Source organism: Ambystoma mexicanum, chromosome 4p (genome assembly GCF_040938575.1).
Source record: "Ambystoma mexicanum isolate Mex_15411 chromosome 4p, UKY_AmexF1_1, whole genome shotgun sequence".
NCBI lineage: Eukaryota > Metazoa > Chordata > Amphibia > Caudata > Ambystomatidae > Ambystoma > Ambystoma mexicanum.
The window spans coordinates 111,208,709-111,221,768 of record NC_090927.1 but is presented as its reverse complement, the minus strand read 5'-3'; positions in this window follow the sequence as shown (position 1 = coordinate 111,221,768).

The window sequence follows — 13,060 nt, the reverse complement described above, 5'->3', positions numbered from 1 at the left end:
CTCAGCAAGGGGGCCATACTTGCAGTGTCCTTGTGCCAGCAGTACTCAGCAAGGGTGCCATACTTGCAGTGTCCTTGTGCCAGCAGTACTCAGCAAGGGTGCCATACTTGCAGTGTCCTTGTGCCAGCAGTACCCAGCAAGGGGGCCATACTTGCAGTGTCCTTGTGCATGCCGCACAACAAATTAGGTGGTCGGTATGTAAACAAAAGCACATTTATATAGCAGGCACACACCCCACAGTGGGTATCTTGGCACTATCTGTGATAGTGGGTTCCTGCACTTCGACCATTCATGTAGTAAAATGCTGAACTATGCTCCAGCATGACACGGGCTATGAAAAAAAACACCTGAAATGTACAGGAGTATGCAGGATCCGTAACTTCAGTTTCATAGTACTTGTATATTGAATGCTACAGGTCATTAATATTGCTTTGTATCATTCTCGATAGCTCAGTACACCAATTTACCCACAGCAAAGATCCCTGTGTAATCTGAAGGTTATAAATTCGAGTTTAAGTAGGTACATTATATTTCAGACATTTGGTTACAACATTTGAAAGTTAGGGTGAGTGTTGTGAAAAACTAAAAGTGTGCCAAGCCCAGTGTGCATTTTGTAGTTAGTGATTCAAGCATGCATCCCATGTATGATCAAGATATTTGTCGAATATAAAGATCTTTTGTCATCGTTATGCTCCCAAAAGACTTTTGGATTGTATGCAAAGCCGCCTGGAACCCTCAGTAGTGCTATTTGTCCTCTTTCCTGTGCTCATAGGGGTATTTTGAAAGAGCACAATAGGAGTGTACCAAACTGTCTGTCATGGAATGATAACCTATCAGAAAATATATGTGGCTATTTGGGTAACGTTTTTATTATTACAAAAATATATATTGGAAGTTATTATTATAAATGAACACTGTACATATTTAAAAATATCTATTTTAATAAGTTAGTACAAATAAATAATTCACTCTTTTTTAAGAACTTTTCATTAAAAAAATCACATAACCTTCCCTCAATATATTTTTTTCCTCTGCTAATGCAGTTGTAAGCAGTGGGCCTTGAGAACCGACTCTCATTCCCTATAGGGAGTGTAGAGTCATAGAGTGAGACAGGGAGGGAGGGAGAGAGAGAGAGAGAGAGAGAGAGAGAGAGAGAGAGAGAGAGAGAGAGAGAGAGAGAGGATTTCAAAGCCTGTGCAGATATTGTAACCTCTCTTTGCGGCCCAGTCACACTCCAGGGAAGCGCCTTCGCAATGACTCGTTGTCGCGTTATTTGAATATCCGTGCAGACTCATTAGTTAGGCGGCTTCGGGCTGTATTAAGCGGCCGCGCTAATCTGATGCTTCCGAAGACTTGTCCTCGAGGCAGAACGACAGTTGACATGAACAGCTGGCATTGCCTTCACATCCTCCTTGTTAATTGTAGACAAATTGGTCGTTTGATATTCCTAACCCCGGCGTTCCGACTTAAAGAATTGTGGGCCACAGAGCGAATGAACATCAAACAGAATGAAGTGGGCTAATTCACCACCTTTGTTTCCATGCAAGTGGCAGGGTGCGCTGGCTACAGCAGCAGCTAGGGCCTCAGTTATGGGCTGCCGGTGGGTGACGCAGAATGGTTCTTACTTCCTTCTTTTGCCCTCTTGAAGCCTCAGTCTGGCTTTCGTCCCCGCTATTCTACTGAAACAGCTTTGACGTGCGTCCTTAACTCTCTTCTCAGAGCTCGTTATTCAAAACACTCTTCCGTTCTCATTCCTCTGAACGTATCTGCTGCTTTTGACACGGTGGATCATTCTTTGCTTCTGGACTCTCTCTCCTCCTTTGGTTTTCGTGGGTCTGGTCTATCCTGTCTAATCGTACCTTTGCCGTCTCCTGGGGCGGCAATACTTCTCCTTCTTTCTCCCTCAATCATGAGGTTCCTCAAGGGTCAGTCTTTGGTCCTTTTCTCTTCTCCTTATGCAGTTCTTTTCTTGCTCCAATTATTTCCCCCTTTGGAGTATCACACCCCTTCTATGCTGCTGATGCTCAGCTCTTTCTCATCCTTTACACGTGACATTCATCACACCCGTTCACCGTGCCTCTCTGCTATGTAATCCTGGATGACTTCTCACTTTCTTGCTCTAAATACTGGAAAGACTGAAGTCTTATTCTGTCCCGCCAACACTCTCTCGTCACTGTCTCTTCCTTCTTCTATTTCTTTTCCTCCCTCTAGTCTCCCCATTTCCCCCACTGCCGTAATCTTGGTCTTCACTTTGACTCTAATCTCTCCTTTGCCCACCATATCTCTCTCACGTTGATCGCCTGTCGATTTCATCTTTACAACACATGCAAAATTCACCCTCTTCTTACTTTTCATGCTATAAAGCTTCTTGTATCCTCGCTAGTTTTCTCCCGTCTCTTCTATTGTTCTGTTCTATTCTTTGGTCTTCCCTGCTCATGCCTTGCTTCTCTTAAATCAATCTACCATTCTTCTATTCGCTCACTCTGTCTTCTCTCTTATCAGGACTCAATTTCTTTGTCTCTTCCCTCGCTTGGCTGGCTTTTCTTTTATTCTCAGCTCAAATACAATTTCCTTTGTCTAGTTTTCAAATCTCTCTACGGTCTTGCTCTTGACTATCTTGCATCTCTCCTATCATTCTATTCTCCTTCTCGTCCTCTCCGCTCTGCTGGTCTCTTTAGACTTAATGTTCCTCGTTCCCCCTGTGCTCAATCCCGCTTTCGGAACTGGAACGTTCTTCCGCTATCTCTTCGTTCGATTACTTCTTATTCTCTGTTCCGCTCTTCTTTAAAAACTCATTTGCTTCAGTCGTATGATTGAGTGATGCTGGTTGACCTACCTTGAACACTGATTTTTATTGCTGTTTTTAATGTACCGTGGACTGTTGTATGTAAAGCGCTTTGGTTAAAGGCGCTATATAAAATATAATAAAATACCCATAAAATACAAAATACAGGCAGCCAGTCCAAGGCAGTGAGCATCCAGGTGGCCGAGAGCTTGACTCGCCCACTTGTGCCTCACGTGTAATGAAAATGTTGCTGGCACGTGATTGGCCTTTTGTCCACGTGGCTGCTACTCATGATGTAGGACGTATCCCCAGGGCAGGAGCTAGCCACAACATTTCTGGTGGGGGGTGTGGGGCTGGATAGCAGTTTTGAAGCCCCACTCCGAGTCTAGGAGGCTGAGTAGATAGTACGCCTTCATTTTGCCCATTAGATGCGTCTTTCACACCAACTCACCAGGGGTGTAGCCACGTTTGTGTAACAAGTGGGGCCTGGAGCCAATGTAGTAGGGCTTTCTGTAAGGGGTGTCCGAATAGGGAACTCGGCTTGTTTTGCTGCTGACCAAATCTGTACAAGCTACAGAGCGTAGGAGAGCAAACTAACCAAAGTGGGTTTGGAGGGGTTCTCCCCCCGAGAAAAATGTGTATATCAGGTGTTAAAAGGGTACATTTTTATTTTATTTTTTAAATGTTATTTATTTGCATTGGTTTTTTCCAAACCTTAATAAAATTACAACACATCACATATAAATACAACCTATAAAATCAATTAAAAAACAGAGGGGGGTCTGTGAAACTGTCTACCAGCACGAACACAGCCCATTGACTTGTTCTTGGGTGGATGGCCCCTGGAAGAGTCAATTAAAGCACATTATGCAAAATTACAACACATCACATTTAGTTACTTCTTGCATCAGGTATATTCGACTGGGAACTGGAGGGCGCGAGAGTGCGTGCCTTGCCTTCCTTTTTTTTTTTACATAATGCTATGGGAGTCCGGGGCTCCAGAGGCAGCAGCACCGGGGTTACTGTGCCCCACTTGAGAGAGCCATAATGATGGTTTTCTCCCCTGCCCCAATTTTGGGAAAGATTTGTGCTCTTGGAGGGGTGTTGGTTCCTGGTCACCTGAATTGTAAGCTAAAAGAATCATTTGAGACTGAAAGAGCAACTAATTAGTAACACCTGTAAAGAAATACAGCCTTCCTGATGATTGTTTATGACAAGAAAGTGCTTGGAGGAAAAGAACAACAGAGCAGTTGAACTGCAGCAGATGGGATTCAACCCTGTTAATTCTTGTTCATTTTTGGGATTTAACCCAGTTACTTCTTGCATCAGGTATATTCGACTGGGAACTGGAGTGCGCACCCCGCCTTCCCCTTTTTTTTACATACACTAATAACATGTTTGCCAAACATTTCAATTCTCTGAGTCCTTAAAGCTGATTAATAGAGCAACAGGTGAGGGTAGGGTTTCAATTTGATCCAGACAACTACAAAAACAACAACGTGCTTGAGCATCCGGGAGGCCACTTCTAATACATTTCATTCATCGGGAGGGAGCACTTTTAGTCTGAAGCGCATACAATTGTTACTCTTGTTCCTATTTGGAAAATGTTTCAAATATGGTTCAATGGAGCCTGGTACCCTTTGTGTAGAGATGATCTGTGCATACAGTCGTGACCTTAATACTCTGTCATAAGTCCGGGCCAAGTCAATTCTTTGTATTAGCTTCTTCACTTTGTGAGGCTTATTCAGTGGTGTTTCCAAAGAAAGGCCAATAGTGTACAGACTCCGCATACAATCGTTATAAAACATATGACCCATCCCCCATTCAGGGTACCTTCCTGCACCTCTTTACTTAAAAAAAAAAATAGAGACTTTTATCGGAGTTAACAAAAAGTTTCCTAAAAGGGACAACCTTCTCCATTCAACCTGGCTATGCAGGGACTGCAGACCAAGTTCAGAGCGTATAGCTGAAAGTGGGACAGACCTAGGAGTAACATATAATACTGAACTCCACATTAGTCCTTTGAAATCACTGAATTCAGAGATTATACAAGATGAAAACAATTCTAACCCATAGCACAGTCTCAGGATTACTTTTGCCATGTAGAATTTTAATATCGGGGGAACATAACATTTGCCGTATTTATTATCAACTTTTTTCATTTGTGCAGCCAACATAGATGTTTTTTCCTTCAGATAGTTTCTGTAGAAAGTTAAGAAACCAGGAAAGCTGCTATTGCTTTTTGATTTGGTCATATTTAAAGTCACTGTCTTTTTGGGGTTTATGCATAAGTTATTCAACATGATATACTGGATGAAGGCCTCAATAATCCTTTGAAGTCCAATTGGTGTATGGTCAATTAGTATAAAGTCATCTGGGTACGCAGCCCACGCTATATTTATACCCCTGATTTTAGGCGGGACGAAAGAGATTCGAGATAATGAGTCACCGATATCTGATACATATATATTAAATAGACATGGCGCCAATATATATCCCTGTCTAAGGCCATTAGATATTGTTATTGGTCTACTCAACAAACCTTTGTTGTTTAATCTAACATGGATGAAAGAGTCCTTATGTAGAATGAATTAATATCCTTAGTAGACCAGCCGGAAATCCCAATTCCTCTAGTTTCTTCCAGAGGGTAGGTCTATCTACCTTATTGCATACAATGGAGACATCCATGGAAGCAATATATATTGAGGGAGAGGGATTTCTCTTTCCAGGCTAGTTGTTGAAGACTGCACAACAATAAGCCACCACAGTCCGTGCCAATAGATTTCCGAAATCCCATCTGGTTCTGGTCCAGAATGCTATTGAGGTTACACCAATCTTCAATGTGTTCCAATATCAGAGACGCAAATATTTCAGATTTAGCGTCCTTAATAGCAAGCAGGCTTTTTATTTTTACCGTATGGCCCATTTGGCCGAATTTAGGTTGTACGAAATGATCGTACAACCAAAGATTCAGTGAAATGGGCCATACAGTTCCATTATAGTGATCAAGCGGAACAGGAGTTGCGGGGGTGCTCCCCTTGCTCGCTATAATGGCAACGGGGGTTGCAGGGGTATTCCCCGCTTCCAGGACATTGAAAGTGGGGGATTAAAAAAAAAATGACTAAAGGACCCTGCAGCGTCAGTTCCGACCCGTGTTGCAGGGTCGGAACTGATGCCGCAGGGTCAGATGAAAGCAGACGGTGAAAGGTAAGTGGGGGGTGGGTATGTATTGGGGGTGGTGAGGTGGGACTTTATTGGGGAGGAGGGAGAGGGGGAATGGATTGGTATGATTTTGCCTGTGGCAAAATTGGGTTTGCAGCGAAATTGACTACGGTCAAATCCGCGCAAACAATTATGCCACGGTCAAATCATACCAATCCGATAATTCAACGTTGAGATCTTTTCTCCCTTTTTATATATTGGGATGATGTAGGAAGTCTTCCATGAGGTTGGGGTTTGTTTGTTTGTTTGTTTATTTATTTATTGTGCGTGCCGGACCCAGAGGTAGCAGGGCGCATGTGACAAGTGGGCTTACAGCTTGGTTATAGAAGTTACAAATTTACAGCAGTTACAAGTTTACAGAACAAGGTAGAACAGTTTTCTTGGCTCCACAGGATGAGGGTTAGGCAACAGAGTACAAGTACAAATGGAATGATGACAACAAGGCAGCAGGCTGACGTGACAAAATAGCAAGTCTATGTCAGGTACAATACATGCAGTAGGTGAATGGGGAGAATGAGGGTTACATGGCATTCTCGGTGAGCCATTTTATTGTGTTCTTTCTGAATTTGTTGAACGTTTGGTCCGATCTAAGTGCGTGAGGTAGGGAGTTCCACAATTGAGCTGCCCTAACTGGGAACATGGACCCTCCAATAGTAGACAGTTTAAATCTGGGCACCAGAAGCCAGTTAGGGCTGGTTATTCTTGTTGGTCTAGTAGATGTTTTTCTGGTAAATCGTTCTGTTAGGTAGATAGGGGCTTTGTTGTTTAAGCATTTGTGGATGAGGGAGGCCAATTTGAGGTTGATTTCTTTCCTGGGTAGAGAGCCATTTGTGTTTCCGTCTTATTTCAGAAATATTTGCTCTTCTGGGAATACTTAGGGCCGCTCTAAGTGTGTTATTTTGGAGCACTTGTATTCTGTTGATGGTTTGTTTGGATGCCCCTATGTAGAGGGAATTACAATAATCTAATTTTGAGAGGATGAGAGCTCTGGATAAAATTAGGCAACTGTCATCTGATAGGAATTGTTTCCCGGATCAAATTAATTTACATGTATAGGCCGTGGATGAGGCCAATGAGTTTAACTGTTTGGTAAAGGATAAGGTCGAATCGAGATAGAAACCTAGTGTTTTTACTTCTCGTGCGACCGTGATGGTGTTCCCATCAATAATGAAAGCTGAATACTTGGGGTTGAGTTTAGAAATGCGAGCTGTGGTACCCAGGATGAGGAGCTCAGTTTTATCATCGTTCAGGCATAGGCCATGGTTGGCCATCCATGCCTGAACGATGCTATAGACTCTGTTCACCAAAGCCAGATCTTCCACATAATCCCCGGTAAGTGGTAGGAGAATCTGGGTATCGTCTGCGTAATTGGTATAGGTGATATCCAGATTGTCCAGATCGTCAAAGAGTGGCTTGGTGAAGATATTGTAGAGTGTTGGCGCGACACAAGATCCCTGGGGCACTCCACAAGTGATAGGTATCGGGTCTGCTGCCGCTGAGGGGGAGAACACCCTCATAGTCCTGTCACTAAGTAATGACTGTATCCAGACTATAGCCTCCTCGGAAAAGTGGGCCGCAGAGTCCAAATGATTACAAAGGACTCTGTGGTCCACCAAATCAAAGGCAGCTGAGAGGTCTAGTAGGAGGAGTAGTGCTAATTTACCCTTGTCTCTGAGTGAGTCTATTTGGGCCTTTAAATCGATAAGGGCAGTCTCTGTGCCGTGTTGAGGTCGGAAACCAGATTGGCGGGTGCCAAGGAGATGGTTTACCTCAAGGAAGTTCTGAATTTGGGTGTATGCTACCTTATCTTGTATTTTTAATAAGAAAGGCACCGTGGTGATGGGCCTGTAGTTTGTGGGAATGTTAGGGTCCAGTGTTTGTTTTTTCAGAAGGGGGAGTACCCAGGATTCCTTTAAGTTGCACGGGATTGTGCCAGTAGTGAATGAGGCATTGTTGAGTTTGATGATGAAGGGAGCTAGATCTCTAGCCGCGTCCTTGATCAGTTGTGCTGGGCATTGGTCTCCTTTGCAGTTAGATGGTTTAAGTGCAAGAATAGTTTTCTCTACCTCGAGCACTGAGACCTTAGAGAAGTTAAATTGGTTGAGTTCTTTAGGTTTCGGTACAGGTGTTTTTTTCGGGGGAAATTGAGTTTGGGCTGATAGAGTAGCTTTCTTTAGACCAATTTTAGTTTGGAGGTTGGCCACTTTGTTGGTTAATGCCAGCTGAATGTCTGTGCACCAGGTTTTATCTTTAATAGAGTCATCCTGTACTGCAATAGGGGTTTCCAATTCTTTTAGAATAACGAAGAGCTCCTTCATACTGGAGTTAGCATGGGTAATCCGGTTGTTATACGTTTCTTGTTTAGCTATCCTTTTTGTATTGCGTTGAGATATTTATTAGATTAGTTTTGTTTTCTGCGGTGGGAGAGCGGCTCCATACAGTTTCAAGTTTTCTTTTCTGTAGTCTTAAGTTTTTTAGGTGGGGAGTAAACCAGGTGTTAAGATGCTTTTTTGGTTTACTGTTCCTAAGTGTAAGCGGAGCAATGCTGTCACGAGCATTGGTCATAGCATTATTGAATCCCTCCACTAGGAGGCCTGGGTCAGTATGATCTGGTAAGGAGTTAAGATTAGGTAGGATATAGGGCAAAATATTGTCTGCTGTGATATTTTTCTTGTTTCTGGTTAATGTAGGTACGGCGAGGGCTGTTAGAGCCGTGGGTCTTTTGGTATTGAGAGTAAAGGAAATTATGTGGTGGTCAGTCCATATTTGGGGGGGCGAAGGATGTAATGGAGAGGTTGCAGTTGTGACTGGCAACCCAGTCGAGGGTTCTCCCTTTAGTATGGGTGGACATTTTCACTTTCTGCGTGAAACCTAGTTCTGTCAGGATGTTGGTTACGGAGGTGGCCTGGTGATCATTGATATCATTGTACCCTAGGTTAAAGTCTCCTAGCACTAGGGTTTGTGAGGAATTTTCTAGCTTCTCTGAAATAACAGTAGTGATATCTTCATTGAAGGTGCTTATTGGGACTTGGATGCCACAATATCCCTAAACAGTACACACAACTGTTGCCAACAGTTTGGGTTTTAAGATCATATTCAACAAGTGATTAGGGCTACAGGTTCTGGACGAGCTGGCTTTACTTATTTTCCTCTCCATATCTTCCACAGAGACCGTCAGAGACCAACGAGACGAACCGGCCATGATCAAATTGTTCCTAGTGTCCTCCCTTAATTTAAATAGATTCAAAATGTGTCTATGCCAAATCGACTCCGAAATAGGGCTAGTTTGAACCACTATTTGTTTTGTCTCTAGTCCGTTAATTAGGGTCCAAAAATTACAAGTATTTTGGACCTTCAATGCCTCCATTATAGATCCGCTGTCTCGTTGGTACATCTAAAGCTGGTGTTGTTTGACCCAGTTTTTTAGTTTTAGTTTCATTTTGTGACTATCTTGCTCCTTTTCGTTGCTAGTAATTGGAGCTTTCTTAGTCTGGCGTATCTGCTTACACATATTCCTTTTCACGTTGAGAACTTCTGGTTCAAACATATGCACATGTGTATATTTCTTTACTTGCCTAATTCTGCCTTTAGTCAACTTTCTAAACACAGATTGCAAATAATTATTCAGATAATTGGAAGAATAAGTGGCTAACTTCACCTCAAGGGGAAAATTATTGAAATCTTTCAACAGCACCATGTTAAGCTTTAAGATATTACCATTATGCCAAGTGAATCGATCATGACTTGCATTAGAATTTAATGGCAAAGGATAGCATTGAGCACCTTGTATGACCTTTTTCCATACTAAAGTCATACTTAGAATACAATGGTCACTGTAGATGTTAGGCAGGATTTCAAAATTAATAACAAGATCAAACAACATTTTACTTACAAATATATAATCGAAAACAGACAGGGCTTTCACCAGCCCTTGTTGGCGTGTTTAGCATCCTACCTTTATTGTATTCATTCAACAGAAACTTCCCCAACCCTCTAGATTCCGGCACCAAATTTGTCCTTGTACCTTTTTCCTACATATGCCCACCCCTTCCTGCTCCACTCAGGTGGAAGTATCCACTGGGACAAGTCCACCAATGCAGCAGTGTTCTCAGAAATCGGATGGTCAAAATCTTGTGTACTGAAAGATTTACAATCTGTGTTAAAATCTCCAGCAACAATCACTTGTCCACCGGGAGCCATAATGAACCAATCTTCCAGAGTAGCATTACGTTTCTTAATTGGTTCATCCAAGTTTCCAAGGGGATTCCAAAACACATTTAATATTAATATCTGCCTACAATAACTCCCTTCAACATAATAATAATAACAGCTTCAATCACTACCCCTAAAATTCCCTTCGCCACCCTCCAATGGGCAATTGTCTTGAGGCCCCAACCCATACGAATTGCTGTAACAAGGCCCCATGCGGGGCGGTCCCTAGAGCCCTGGATGGCTGCTTCAATCATACTTTCGTAACCATCTGACACAGGAGGTTTCACCAACCAGGTCTCCTGAAGGAGTATAATGGGAAAAGTACGAAGATGGCAACAAAGAGCTGTGTCGGTGCACAAATGTGCAAAACCTCTCACATTCCAGGAGACCAGGGTTAATGGTCCTCCCCTACTAAAGTTGACCATTGTAGTGTTTCAATTGGGTAATAGCCTCTTTAAGTGTCAAGGCTAGCCAAATGAATCTCTTCCGTCTTCCCAATCGGCCCTTCTAAGCATGTATCCCCTTCCCTACTTGGCATACTTTTGGTTTTCTTATTCTCCTTCCCCCTTAGTGGGCTGAAAGCATGGGCTTAATTTTAGGGGGGGCCAGGGGTGTTTGTCCCCCCCCAACTTTCATGGCACACCATTTTGTTCCCATTCATTTTGGCTGGGGCACCTTTTTTTCAGATGTCATGTCCCCCCCCCAACATTTTCAGCAAAGTTAGTCCACTGGCTGAAAGGTTTTCCTACTTGGGTGTCACTTATCAAACGGGGAGAGGTCATAACAAGGCTTTCAGAGATTATGCACTTCCTTTAATAATATCTCGTAGGCCATGTGTGACGGGACCACAAGCCTCACATGATCATAACATGACGGATGTATCAAATCTACTAGTTTTATATCTTTTGAGGTAATTAATCTTAGTGCTGGTACTTCATTTAAAAGGTGCCAATACTAATGTTCTGTTTACGGAATCCGGACCACCTTGGTCAAACATATAGTTTAACATTAAACTTAGTTTGTCCAGAAACACTGAGTCTCTCCTGCAAGGTTCCATCATGCCACTTTGTTGGCTTAAAGAGGAATCATTTACCAAGTGGGATTCGTAAGAGGGGCCGTGTTTTCAAATGCCCTTAATTCCAATGACGAAATGGTATGATGTTGCTGTTTAGGCCCATAATTGTCTGCAGCTACATTTTTCGGCCCATCAGACAGAAAATCAAGAACCTCTTAAGACTATTCCACTTCTTAAATCCCTCCATGGTTTTCAGGTCGTAACTGGTCATGATTAAGTGTAGTGAATGTGGTTGTGGGTCCCCCAGAAGACTCTGCCTCTCAGGATTTGCTTGTTCTACACAAATCTCCACACTGGGGATCATTTGGGTTTTTGAATTACTCAATTTGGTCCCTCCATTCGTACCAACAGAGAGATCTTGATAGGCAGCTTCCCCCAAGGAGTAGATTTTCGGTTTTTCTTACCGTAGTATGTTCTTGACTATTTCTCTAATGTCTCCGTCTGACAATTGGGGGAGTTTGTGTCCCTTCAATCGGAACGGGCAGATGTACACTTTGTATATCTCGCTCCTTCTAAGTTACTGTGTTCTTAAAACATAGGTCCTTTATATCAATTCGTTCCAAACCCTGGGGGATGTCCGTCAGCTACTAGTTCACTCGCCACCTCTAGAACACTCCTATCCCCTAGAGTGTGACTTCAAGATTGCTGATTTTTAACTACAGTGTCATCCCTAGTCAGCGGGGTTTGTTTATCTTGTGTAGATCATGTACTGTGGGGCTGTTCGATTATCTCAAAAAGGGCCACTTCAGGCTGTTGCTTATGGTTTTTCCAATGTTTCAATCTCTTGTTAAATCCCTTTTGTTTCAGAACGTCGGCCAGCCTTGTTTAAGGTTCTTCCTGATAATCCACTTGGAGCAACTCAACATCATCGTCCTCCCCCACCCAATTGTCCCCTAAAACTCTCCCAGTCATAAGCTTCTGGATCTGAAGGATTATGAAATGGGATTTTTTTAGGCATACAAGCTGGTCTCGCATATTGCCCTCACTGTTTTTAGATATTTTAAAATCTTCTAATTTTCCATGATTCTCATATCATTACAGTTTATAAAAAAGGGCTGTCGTACTTCAGCAGACAATTTCAGACCTATCACCTTATTATATTATCCACAAAAGGGTCTGCCCCTACTCTGCCCAGGACCAAGGAGTTATGAAACAGAGTACAAAGAGTTGTCCTCGCAGGAAAGTGATTTCTAAGAGGACATAAGTTCCTATAGGCGGCTCAATGTCGGTCGTGGGAAAATGTTCTAAGACACACAAAGGCCCTCTAGCCGAGTAAATCAAAAGCTAGGGCAAATGTATTGTTGCAAGAGACCATATCTAATGAATTCATAATAGTACACTTGCATTTAATAAAACAATATTTATTCTGCATTTATTCTTGCAAATATGATGCAAATATTCATAAACATACACACGTGTATTGCTCTACATGTGAATCAAAAGTGTTAAAGTAATATATCAAAAATTCAACATAAACCTACAGAAGAACAGAACAAACATATCCAATAATCAGTCTTGGCATACACAAAAATTGAAAGTACAAAACACAGGAAGAAGTACCCGTGTTGCGGGCTAGTCAGCGGACAAATCTCTGGTTCCCACAAAGGCCTCTCTGTCTAACTAGATAGAGTGTGTATAACACCTAAAATGCCTCATGGATCATGTCATGAGCTCAGGGGTCAATGTAGGGTTCAGCTCTGTACACTTACTCTGAGCAGCCACTCTATTGTGTTCCATAGTAAATCACCAGGGGCTATATGTTTGGG